Source organism: Meriones unguiculatus, chromosome 10 (assembly GCF_030254825.1).
Source record: "Meriones unguiculatus strain TT.TT164.6M chromosome 10, Bangor_MerUng_6.1, whole genome shotgun sequence".
Classification (NCBI taxonomy): domain Eukaryota; kingdom Metazoa; phylum Chordata; class Mammalia; order Rodentia; family Muridae; genus Meriones; species Meriones unguiculatus.
The window spans coordinates 86,118,128-86,131,396 of record NC_083358.1 but is presented as its reverse complement, the minus strand read 5'-3'; positions in this window follow the sequence as shown (position 1 = coordinate 86,131,396).

Below are 13,269 nucleotides of genomic sequence, written 5' to 3'. Positions count from 1 at the left end.
TTCTTTTGTTTCATGTTGTGATAAATTGGCAAAAAGCAAGTTAAGGGAGAAATAGTTTATTTGGCTCAAAATTCCATGTTTCAATCCATCACTGAGAGGAAATCAAGTTTCAGGTGACTTGCAGCATCTGGTCACCTTACATCCACAGTCAAGAGTAGAGAACAATACACAAATACATGTATGCTAGTGTTCTGCTCACTTTCTTCGCTCTTACACAACCGAGGATCCCCTGCCTAGGGAATGGTACTGTCCATAATGGACTGTTCTCCCACCTCAATTAACATAGTCTCAAAAATGTCCCCCACAGACATGTCCCCAGACCAACCTAATCTAAACAATCCCCTATTGAGGCTACCTTCCTGGGTGATTTCAGAATGTATACAAATTAACCATCAAAACAAATCAGCACAATCCTTCCTTTGAGCCTTCTTAGACTGGACCGGGAGGTAGGCTAAATGGTTGCCAAGCTACAGAAATGTTGTGGCTGTTCATTATGGCACATAGTTGGTCCTGACTCATTTCAGAGCATTGAAAATATACAGAAGAATGGTCCCAAAGTAAACAAAATACCATCCCAGCTCACATGTAAAACAATTCTTCAATTTATGGATTACTTGATTGAAATCATGAAACCACTTACATACAAATTTCAGTCAGTTCTTTTATGGTTAGCACTATGCTTGGTCCTGGGAGTACAATGAGATTAGAGTATCATCCCTGTCTTCATGATCATGGATTAGTGAAGATTATCAATTGAGAGAAAATAAAATTCACTTCTAGGCTAGGGACAAGGCTCAGTGAGTAAAGGGCATGCTGTGTGAACAGAAGGGCTGAGTTCAGATATCCAGCATCCATGGAAAAAACTTAAAGTGTAATGGCACATGTCTGCAACCTAAGCACTGGGTAGGCTAAGGCAGGAGGGGCACCAACATCATTAGCCAGCCCGTCTAACCAATCACTGAGCTCCGGGTTCAGTGAGAGACTCTGTCTCAAAAAACAAGGTGGAAAACGATAAAGGAAGAGACCAACACACATGCACACTCTTCACATATGTGTATGTGCACAAACAAACAAAAAATCATTTTAGTAAACAAAAAGAATATGGCCACTGCATACAGTAAAAGCTAACCAGTATTTTTTTTTTTTTAATGCTTATTTTCATCCAAGGACTCTCTATTGTTCGGTAAGCGCATAACGAGGCTAGCATGTTTCCAGCCGCCAGGAAGGAGTCACTCAGTTCATGGTCAGGATATTAGACAGAAGAGGCATTGACCTTTAACCTTGCTATGAAACTGAAGTGTCCAGAGAGGAAGGTGGGCACTGGGACAAGAAAGAGTGGATGAATTATTGCAAAACACTGGTGTGCAATGGTGGTCCCGGGAGGTGAAGAGAGATGATTCCCAATGGTGTGGAAGACAGATCACAGTGAAATTCACGTGTGACATTAACATGTTCAGACTAATTCATAGGATGATGGAAATTTCAGAAATATTTTTGAAAGACATGTATAGAAGAGGGAAGATCGCCAAAATATGATAAAAATGGTCATTAAAGATTATTTCTCAACACTGTCTACGTTTATAGACATTTAGTTCAAATTAACAAAGAAATAAGATACAGTATCATTCGATCAACAGGCATAAAAGATAATCATGAGCTCCATTAAGTTGGCAAAAACATCAAGAACATTAGTTACTGGGATTCATTTGAATTGATTTCATATTATACATGCATAAAAAGATAATTTTCCATTGCTCTTACAGTTTTGTGATTTATTATCTTGGAAAAGAGACTTTGCAGAGATCATTCAGAAACCCATTCCATTCACTTCTTACCTCTGGAATATTTTCTTTTAAAAATATTACTAGAAGCAATTTTAAACAGCCCAAGTTTTAAGCATTTAAGAGGCAGCTATTTTACATACACAGTATTTTTTTTCTTGAAAATTCTGTATTATAGAATCATAATTCACAGTGGGCTACCCCTGTTAATATGCACTCACAGCTGCACATAGCCCTAGGAACCATTATTATATTAAGAATAATGTAAAGACATTTAGACTTATTCTGCATCATCATGCGTATTACCAAGTGTGGGCCATTACGAGACGCAGTCACAGCACACGGCAAAATGGTATGTTAAAGAAGATGTTGTGGAGAAAACTGAAGGCGCATTAAGGGTACACAAAACTCTGCTGAATTTTAATCGCCTTTATTCATAGGACACAGGCCCTAATGATCCTCAAACTGTGTGAGATTTAAATAAGTTATCATTATTCTGCTGCACTTAAGCCCTTGGGGTGAGCTAATCGTCTTCAGTGGGCTCATTCCCAAGGACGAACATGATGAACGAAAGCTTGGATCACGTGCAAAGGAATGTATGGTACCTAGTGAACAGATACAGTGGATCATGTCTAATCCATGCCACCAAAGGGCCTGACACACTTTTGGGACTAATGAGGTTACATACATTTTGAAGAGGCCCCAAACTGAGCCCCATCTCTGAAAGATGATATTTAAAGTGTTCAAACACAAAAGAAATATGCCTGAATAAGAAAACTGCCAAACTTACTCTGAGCCCAAAGGAGACGTCTTTATCATTGCTCTGATCCTTAACATAGGAAACGATGTTAAGGAATAGCTGTAATGAAAAATCCAACTGGTAGAACCCACCTCACTCATTTCAGCAGCCTTGATTTCTCTAATCTGATGGTTGTAGCAGTTAAAGGAACATGAGCCATGTGGCCAGGAATCTTACGTTTCCTCTCCCATGCACCCAAATATAGTTGCATAAATCTTCAGTGACGATGCATGAATCCTGCCTGCTTTCTGAAAGCAGAAAACATGTACAGTTTTTCTCTTTGTCTCTATAAAATCTTTATGGCAGGCACAAGTTGTTCACTTCCAGAGTTCGAGAACATTCTTGGGGGCATACCATCAACTTCCCTCAGATGCAATGGGCCACACGACACAAGCTGTGGTCTGCCTGCTCAACCTACTTTCTCTCGGATATATCAGCCTTTCCCAGAAGCCACAACATCTGGAGCCCGCAGAAGGTTACTGAGTCCAGTCATTTGTCGGGGGACACCAGCCGGTCCAAACTGGGCTGAAGTAGCCATTATCTCCGGGCCTCCTCATTAATGTAGGGATGGTCATACGACCCTGGGCCAGTAGGACCAGAGAATTTTCTTGAAAGAGTCTAAAGCTAACTGCAGAGGCATCCTTAGGTCCACCGAGAATGGTGACGTTACTGAATATTCCTGGCTTCATGAGGAAGATAAGCTGTCCACTTGCCAATATGTCCACCTGCCTACTGTAACAACTCCAAAAAGAAGTGAAGCTGAGTAAACGAGCCAGAACAACATCCCACGAGCTCAACTCTGGACTTCCCATGGCGTTAGCAAAGGACTAAATCACGTTGTTGACATGTTTGTTTGATGTACATATTTTTTTTTGAGGCATGTGTTTCTTAATTGTTGTTGCCATTCAACATCTACTCACCACTGTTCTGATAAGGGTGGTTCACATTCCCTCTGAAGAAGCACCCTATTTTCTGGTCTTGGCCATGACGCTTAGGATAGGGCACAGACTTCGGCTATAATCATGGGCAGATTTATCCGCTTAACAACACAGTTATCCAGTGATAGGTTCAAGAGTGGGGACGTGCCCAGCGAAGGCAGTGAGGGAGAGAATTTGGAAAGAACGTAACATAGGGCTGGAGCTGTGTAACAGAAGCAAAGCACCCTCCTACCATGCATGAGGTCCTAGACTCAAGATAAAAGAGAACGGGAATGGGAGAAGGGAGAGAAGCACTTCTGAGGTGTCATTTGAGACACTGTAGCCTACCTGACACTGTCATCTGAAGGCTGTAGCCTACCTCTAGAATTTTAATTATCCAATCTTTTACTTAAATGAATTTAAGATTACAGACTTGTTCTCATTGGGGGATGAAGTTTCCTTTTCTTTCTTTCTTTTTTTCACTATAGTCTATCATTGATCATTTTACCGAACGAACACTTATATAACTAAAGTAGGTTAAAAATAACGTGCATTGGCTGGGGTTTCACTTGATTTTTCTTTTCTACTGATGAGTTGTAATGGCTCGTTTTTTTTTTTCCTCATAGTCTCAGGGGTACCTGGGGATTCTATCTTGCAAATTCTTTGGCAGTGCTAAAGGAAGGAGCTTTACTCCAGACCTAAAAGAAGAATCTAGCCAAGATTATCTTCTGGACCAGGAACCCAGTCTCAGTCATATTGTCCAGATTGTTCAGAAAATCCTGGCCAATGTTCAAAGATAATGCCACTGTTTCCAATAATAGGAGCTAGAATTACAGTCCTGTGGTATCTTTCTAGCTAGTCATAAGAGCAATGAGGACCCTCAAGTGAGGGCATGTGCCAGGTGAGGCTGTCCATCTCAGAATGGCAGAGGCTACTCCAAAGTACTGGACTGTCACTGTTCTCCCAATCACATTGCTGAGGTACCCTACAGCTGCTCTTAAACAGGAGCTATCATGAGTGAAACCTATCATGACCTCGGAGTCTATCAACCCAAAATCAAAGTCTGCTACCAAGCAGGCAATTACAGGACAAACGTGCCTACTACATGAGGAAACCAAACTGATAAAATTATAACAAGTGACAGTTCTTTGATTATGTGTTACAGATCCAAAGAAAAGCTTTCTAGAAAAAATGTAAAACATACATGTGCACACACACACATACACACCAACTAACTCCTAATTTTACTGATAATTCAGGGTCTGCCCACACCTTCCTTCTGCTCTAATAATTTCTGTAACATAATTATACCTTATTTAAAAGTTTCAACAACTACATGGGTTGCTGTTTTCTAAAGTTACAACTGCGAAGCCCAAGATCCCTTCTGGATGCAGAGGAGAGTTCCCTCAGCACACCCCACCTGGAGATGCTTGCCAGCCTAAAACCCCGATATCCTAACTCCAGTCCTAAAGTAGCAGGAAGTAAAAATAGCAAAAGATGCAAGATTCCCAGTAGAGAAACCTGGTAAATCTTGATTTCAACATTTAATAACTCTGTGACCTTACCGATTTATTTGAATTGTCTGTGCCTCGCTTTTATTATCTATGAAATGGGTATTTTCAAATGTACTGACCTTGCAATTATGTTATAAGCATTAATATGAATATATTACCACTGGAGTCAATTGTTATTTTCTATTTTCTACTCCTCTTTACATCCATAAATGGACATGAATTCCAGTGTGTTTTTTTTCCCCCTTGATTGAAAATGGAAAATGAGAAACATTATCTCTTTACCCTTCACTCATTTTTTTCCTAAAAGGTCAAGAGACACTATGATTCCTGAATCTGAAAGAAGGGTTGAGGCTGCTTAAATAACTACTAGTTCCTTCTTTTGAAGATCTGCCAGCCTTTAGAAAAGATGTATTCTTAGCTAGGTGTGGTGCCACAGACCTCTAATCTCAGCACTTGGAAGATAGGCATAGGAGGATCAAGTGTTTAAGAAACGCATTGATGCTTGAGGCCAGCCTGGTCTACATGAGACCCTGTCCCACACATGCAACAGCAAAAAAAAAAACAAGATGTTCTAAATCTATTCCCATCATTGTGCCAAATACCCATATTTTACTAGCTGTGGGAGCATAAATTTTAGGTTTATATTTACATATATATGTGAAAATTTTCAATAACTTTAAATACTACTAATCCTTTTCTCAGCTCACTGCAATAATAGTCATAAAATTGTAATTGTGAACTAACTATTAAATCTGGCATCCCAGCAAATTAGAAATGGCTGATGGGGGGAGCTGAAGAGATGGGGTTTTTTTGTTGTTGTTGTTGTTTCTTTTTGTTTTGCTTTTTATTTTATTTTTTATTATTAGTTACATTTTATTAACTCTGTATCCCAGCTGTATCTGCTCCCTCATTCCCTCCCAAGCCCTCCCTCCCACCCTCATCTCCTCCCTGCCCCTTTCCAAGTCCACTGATTGGGGAGGACCTCCTCCCCTTTCATCTGACCCTGTTTTATCAGGTATCTTCAGAACTGGCTACAAAGGCCTTCTCTGTGGCCTAGCAGGACTGCTCCTTCCTTGGGAGGTGGGGAGGTCAAAGAGCCTGCCATCAGTTCATGTCAGAAATAGTCCCTGTTCCACTTCCTATGGGAAATCAGTTGGTTACTGAGCTACCACGGGCTTCATCCGCACAGAGGTTCTAGGTCATATCCATACATGGTCCTTTGTGGAGTGTCAGTCTCAGAAAAGACCCCTGAGCACAGATATATTTGGTCCTTGTGAAACTCCTATCCTTTCCACATCATACAAACTCCCCCTTCTTTCATATGATTCCCTGCACTCTGCCGAAGGTTTGGTTATGAGTCTTAGTATCTGCTTTGATACACTGCTAGGTAAAGTCTCTCAGGGGCCCTCTGTGGTAGGCTCCTGTCCTGTTACTTGTTTTCTCCTATGTCCAATGCACCTCCCATTAGTCTTCCAAAGTGAAGATTGATCATCTTACCCCAGGTCCTCTTTCTTGTTTATCTTCTTTCGGCGTATAGATTTCATTATGTTTATCATATCTTATAGGACTATATGAGTGAGTATATACCATGTGAATCTTTCTCCTTCTGGAATAGTTCACTCAGAATGATCCTTTCTAGATCCCACCATTTGCCTGCAAATTTCATGATTTCCTCTTTTTGATTGCTGAGTAGTATTCCATTGTGTAAAAATACCACAATTTCTGTATCCATTCCTCCGTTGAGGGACATCTGGGTTGTTTCCAGGTTCTGGCTATTACAAATAAAGCTGCTACAAACATGGTTGAGCAAATGTCCTTGTGTACTTGAGCAAATTTTGGGTATATGCCTAGGAGTGGTATAGCTGGGTCTTGAGGAAGCACTATTCCTGATTGTCTGAGAAAGCGCCAGATTGACTTCCAAAGTGGTTGTACAAGTTTACATTCCCACCAGCAATGGAGTAGGGTTCCCCTTTCTCCACAACCTCTCCAGCATGTGTTGTCACTAGAGTTATTGATCTTAGCTATTCTAATGGGTGTAAGGTGAAATCTCAGGGTCGTTTTGATTTGCATCTTCCTGATGGCTAAGGATGTTGAGCATTTCTTTAAGTGTTTCTCTGCCATTCGATATTCCTCTACAGAGAATTCTCTGCTTTGCTCCGTACCCCATTTTTTTAATTGGATTACTTGATTTATTGCTTTTTAACTTCTTTAGTTCTTTGTATATGCTGGATATCAGCCCTCTGTCGGATATAGGGTTGGTGAAGATCCTTTCCCAATCTGTAGGCTGTCGCTTTGTTCTGATGACAGTGTCTTTTGCTTTACAGAAGCTTTTCAGTTTCATGAGGTCCCATTTATTGATTGTTGATCTTAGAGCCTGTGCTGTTGGTGTTCTGTTCAGGAAGTTGTCTCCTGTGCCAATGAGTTCTAGGCTGTTCCCCATTTTTTTCTAACCAATTTAGAGTATCTGGTTTTATGTTGAGGTCTTTGATCCACTTGGACTTTAGTTTTGTGCAGGGTGATAAATATGGATCTATTTTCATTTTTCTGCATGTAGACATCCAGTTGGACCAGCACCATTTGTTGAAGATGCTGTCTTTTTTTTCCATTGAATGGTTTTGGCTTCTTTGTCGAAAATCAAGTATTCAAAGGTGTGTGGGTTTATTTCTGGGTCTTCTATTCTGTTCCATTGATCCTCCTTTCTTTTTCTATGACAGTACCATGCAGTTTTTATTACTATTGCTCTGTAGTACAGCTTGAGATAGGGCATGGAGATACCTCCAGATGATCTGTTGTTGTACAGAATCATTGTGGAGATTCTAGGTTTTTTGTTCCTCCATATGAAGCAGAGAATCTTTCTTTCAAGGTCTGTAAAGAACTGAGTTGGTATTTTGGTGGCAATTGCGTTGAATCTGTAGATTGCTTTTGGCAGGATGGCCATTTTCACAATGTTAATCCTACCAATCCATGAGCACGGGAGATCTTTCCATCTTCTGATATCTTCTTCAATTTCTTTTGAAGATATGGTTTAGTGGTTAAGAGTACTTCCAGCTTTCCCAGAGGACCTGAGTTTGGTTCTCAGTATCTATGTCCAGTAGCCCACAAGGGCTTATAACTCGAGCCTTGTTCTGGCCTCTGCAGGCACCTGCACACACATGGCATGCACACTGAGACACATAAACAAACACACAAATATTTTTAAAAGAAATTTCTGACATCTCTCAGTTAAGCGTTATTCGGTAGACAAGCATACCACTAACTCACCAGTTTTCAACCGGTGTTTGTGACCCCTTTGGGAGTCAAAGGATCTTTTCACAGGGACCATCTAAAACCATCGGAAAAACAGAAAGATTTACATTCCAGTTCATAACAGCAGCAAAATTACAGTTATGAGGCAGCAACAGAAGTAACTTTGTGGTTGAGGGTCACCATGACATGAGGAACTGTATTAAAGGGTCGCAGCGTTGGAAAGGTTCGTTGTCCCATCCTGTCTCCTCTAGCGGTTCTCAGCTCCATCTCTCTCTCTCTGCTTTTGGAAGCATGTCCAAAAGTAATCATGTCCCTGAGGAAAGACAGGTGAATGTGTGCAAATGCATGAAATACACCTCCAGCAGGATTTTCAGGGTCCTCTCTCTGTATCTCCTATCCTTAGGATACTCTCTTTCCCTGAGGCTGTCTTCTTGGATTACACTAATATCCATTTGCATAAAATCTGTGAGTCATCTCTCTCCATTTGTGGATGTCATAAATACAACATGTGTCACACAGGAAATAAGATGAAGGCCTCTGGTCAGATTAGCGGGAGACGTTTCAGACACACGGGCTCCTGTCAGGGGAGCTTAGCAGATGTGTTGATTCTCTAATTCTCATTGTATCAGGAAATGAAAACTCTCAGAACATCAGTAAACTATTAGCTATTTCAAGTTTATTTGAATCTTGGGTAATGCTAAGTCTAATTGAAAATAACTCCACTCCAACCTGCTTTTGGCATTTGCTTCTTCAGATCTTTACTGAGAGACTCATTCATCCCGACCAGACCTCTCTTCTCATTCCAGGTTTCTGGACTTCAGGTTTGCCTTCTCTACAAGCCAGTCCTTTAAATGCTCTGCACTTAGCAGACCAGCTTCTTCTTTTTGAGATACTTGGTCCAAGCTTGTCTTTAAGCTTTCTTTGCACTGCAGATCCTGGACTAATGTTATTTATCAGACATTACAGGAGCCTGTCCAGTTTTTGTGCATAAGTGAATGAGGGCAATGCCCCACATGTTCTGACAGCCATCATCCAAATAGGTCCTGATTCTGCTCACAGGGAACATAACTGAAAGCAGCAGAGTTATGAAGAGTATTCAAAGTGTCCTAAGGAAGGAAGATGCACAAACGGCCAGAGGGGTGGTAATGCAGTGCTCATCTCTTACACATATGCTGTTGCAGAACTCTCCCCCGCCCCATCACATAATAAAATGCTTTTAAATAGAAAAAAAAGTGAATAAATTTTAAAGGATTTAAATGAGTTTCTGAAATGCAACTCAAAATCCTTAAAAGTTAGGTAATAAAAAGGCAAAGTTGAGAAGCTGGAGACATGGCTCAGCAGTTACGAGTATTTGCTGCTCCAGTGAAAGACCCAGACTTATTTCTCAGTACCCATTAAGGTGCTTACAACTGCCTGTAACTCCTCTTCCAGGGGATCTGACATCCTCTTCTGGCCTTCTCCAGCAGTCACCCTGTGAGCATACAGACATACAGGCATTTAAACATACATACATGTAAAATAAATGCATCTTTAAAGGAAAAAAATAGTTGATAGCAGTATAAAAATCAAATAGTTGAGGCAGTGGTCCAACTCAGTATGTGCACCTAGAATCCTAGGAGATGAGCATGGTTAGTGGTGAATATGAAAAGACCTGATGCAGGATGGACTGCTGCATTCTAGCCTCGCTCATACGGTAAACAGAGAAAAGTCAGGGACTTAGAGCCTGTCAGGAGCTGGTTGAAGGATTCCATGAGTGCTGATGGGGGCATTCATACCTGAGAACTTCTATTTACCAGCTGGAGGAGAAGAGTTAATTAACACCTTAAACTTCACTGTATTTATCTTTAAGAGAAGGATAATGTCGTCTTCTGTTCTGACCATTAGATAATGCAGAAGAACTGTTAACAAAACAGTCACCAATATTGTCAAACATAAAAATCAAGAATGTGTCCAAAGAATTGTTTTCACAGATCAAAACATATTCTTGACTTGTAAACCAGAGTTCAGTGTGTTCCAGGTGTGGCTGACCAACAGAGGGACATGTCTGAGCTACCAGAGATATCGGAGAAACAAAACAGAGTCTTGAACATCTTCCCAAGTGTCTTCCTTGTTGTTTAGCTTCTTTAGGAAGCTTCTTTTAGTATGTTTATCCTATATTATATGGCTAATATCCACTTATAAGTGATTATATACCTTGTGTGTCTTTCTGCTTCTGGGTGACCTTATTCAGAATGATCTTTTCTAGTTCCATCCATTTGCCTGCAAATCTCATGATTTCCTTGTTTTTAATAGCTAAGTAGTATTCCATTGTGTAAATATAGCACAATTTCCGTATCCATTCCTCTGTTGAGAGACAATGAAGGTTGTTTTGAGCTTCTGGATATTACGAATAGAGATGCTATTAACATGGTTGAGCAAATGTCCGTGTTGTATAGTTTGAGCATATTTTGGACATATGCCTAGGAATGGTATAGTTGGATTTTGAGGACAAACGTGATAGACATTGGAAGCAGAAGACAGGAAACAGGACAGGAGCCTAATACAGACAACCTCTGAAAGACTCTACTGATGGAGGTATTGAAGCAGAGGATGAGACTCATAGCCAAACTTTGGGCAGAGTGCAGGGAATTTTATGAAAGAATGGGGAGCTAGAAAGACCTGGAGAAGACAGGAGCTCCACAAGATGAACAAAGCCAAAAATACTGAGCCTGGGGGCCCTTCAGAGACTGATACCACAACCAAGGACAATGCATAGAGAGAACATAAAACCCCAGCTCAGATGTAGCCTATAAACTTAGTCTCCGAATGGGGTCCCTAAAAAGGGGAGCAGGGGCTGTTTCTGGCATGAACTCAGTGGCAGGCTCTCTGATCACCTCCGCCTGGGTGTTGCAGCCTCGCCAGGCCACAGAGGAAGACAATGCAACCAGTCCTGATGAAACCTGATAGGCTAGGATCAGATAATAGGGGAGGAAGACCTCCTCTACCAGTGGACCAGGGGAGGGGCATAGGGGGAGAAGAGGGATGAAGGGTGGGATTGGGGACAAGAGAGGGGACACAGCCAGGATACAAGTTGAATAAATTATAATAAATGATAATAATAAAAATTTTAAAACCAGTATAAGTACCAATGAGTCTAATTCAGGAGAAGACCAATGTGCCCTAACACCTGAGCAGGAGGAGTTGGAAGTTGGCGATGATGTGCGCCACACTGAACTGTATCTAGAAAGAATTACTAAGTAAGCATCAAAATACAGGAAACAAGAATGGGAATTCTGCAGCATTTAAATCAATGAATGTAGGGCTGGGGAGATGGCTCAAATGGGCAAGAGTGCTGGCTTCGCAAGCTTGGAGACCTGAGTTCAGATCCTTAGCATCCACAGAGAAGATGGACATAGCAGCATGTACCTGAAACCCGAAAACTGAGGAGGCAGAGACAGGTGGAGCCCAGTAGCCCAGGACAGCCAGTCCAGACGATATGGTGGGATCCAATGAGAGAAAACCCTGTCTCAAGGAAATAAGGTACACAGCGACCTACAGAAAGACACCCCAATGCCTTTCTCTACCCTCTGCTCAAACATGAACACATTTGTATACATTCACACACCACACACAACTAATTCAACTTCTGCAAATAAATTTAGAGTAATTACATGGGCGAATACACACAATGGTATACAATGACTATTCCACTTTTAAAGATAACATCAGTCCAGAGACAAGGAAAAGCAGCAATTCCTGTATAAATGGTAGTGACATTTCTACTTGGTGCTTGATTTTAACAAGTGATCAGTGGAAATTTTATGTATTTTGTTGATGAATGAAAAGTAAGTAGAGTTTAGAATATGACATGTACAGGTCACACCATTAAAGAATATATAAATAATGGAAAGATTAAAGACTTAAAAGTGGGAACTAGGAAGCACAAAATAAGTTAAAGTTGAAAACAATAAGGCGTCACATTTGACAATAAACAAACTGACAAAGAGAAAGCTAGAAAAAAACAAGAATGATTGAAGATGTATTAGGCAGATGCCAGAAACATAAAAAAAGATGCTAAGGTCAAAACCAAAGATTAAGTAAGACGGATGTATAGAGATGTAGAAACGCAACAGGAAGTTGCTTTGGGTTTGAAGGAGAAATTGAGAGATCCATAATTGTAGAGTTTCCTAAGTCGGTGTCAATCTACAGAAGACTCGTTTGCTGAAACTATGGCACAGGGTCTGGAGACGCGGCTCAGCAGCTAAGACACTTGGCTTTGGGTCCCAGAGCCCATAAGGTAGCCCATGACCAACCACCTGTTAGCCCCTGAGAACCTGAGTCGCTCCTCTGGCCCTCCCAGGCTCTTGTTTATGCAGGTGGTGCACAAGCAAACCCTCAGGCCCACACACATACACAAAAACCCATGACACGGATGTTTAAGGTAATCTACAATGCATGTGTTTTTTGTGGGATAAAATTTATCAGTTAGTTTAAAAGAATGGTCTAGAAGATTTTCAGACACCCATAGAACCTTCCCAAACATTCTAAAAATCCTGAACTTTCATTTAATCGGTAATATTCAAAGACAGAAATCTTTATTTTGGTTGTAAAAAAAAAGTTGCATCCTCATTAAACTTTCAAAAGTGCATATAGCTCAATACTAATTACCTCATGTGTGTGTGTGTGTGTGTGTGTGTGTGTTCATGTGCGTGAGTATATGTGGTTGTGCACATGTGTACATTTGTATGTATGTGTGTGCGTCTGTGTCTATGTCTGTGCCTGAGCACGTGTGTGTGTGTGTGTATGTGTTTGTACCTGTGTGAGGGTCAAAGGTTTATGTATCTTCCTCACACTCTCCCCATTACTTTTCATATTTTTAAAATCATTTTTGTTGCTTCACGTGTACGTGTTTTGTCAGCACTGTGTATGTGCCCCACATTTGTGCCTGGTGGCTGCAAAGTTCACAAGAGGGAGCTGGGTCCCGTGGAACTGGGATTACAGATGGTGCTGAGCTGCCCTGTGATTCTCACAAA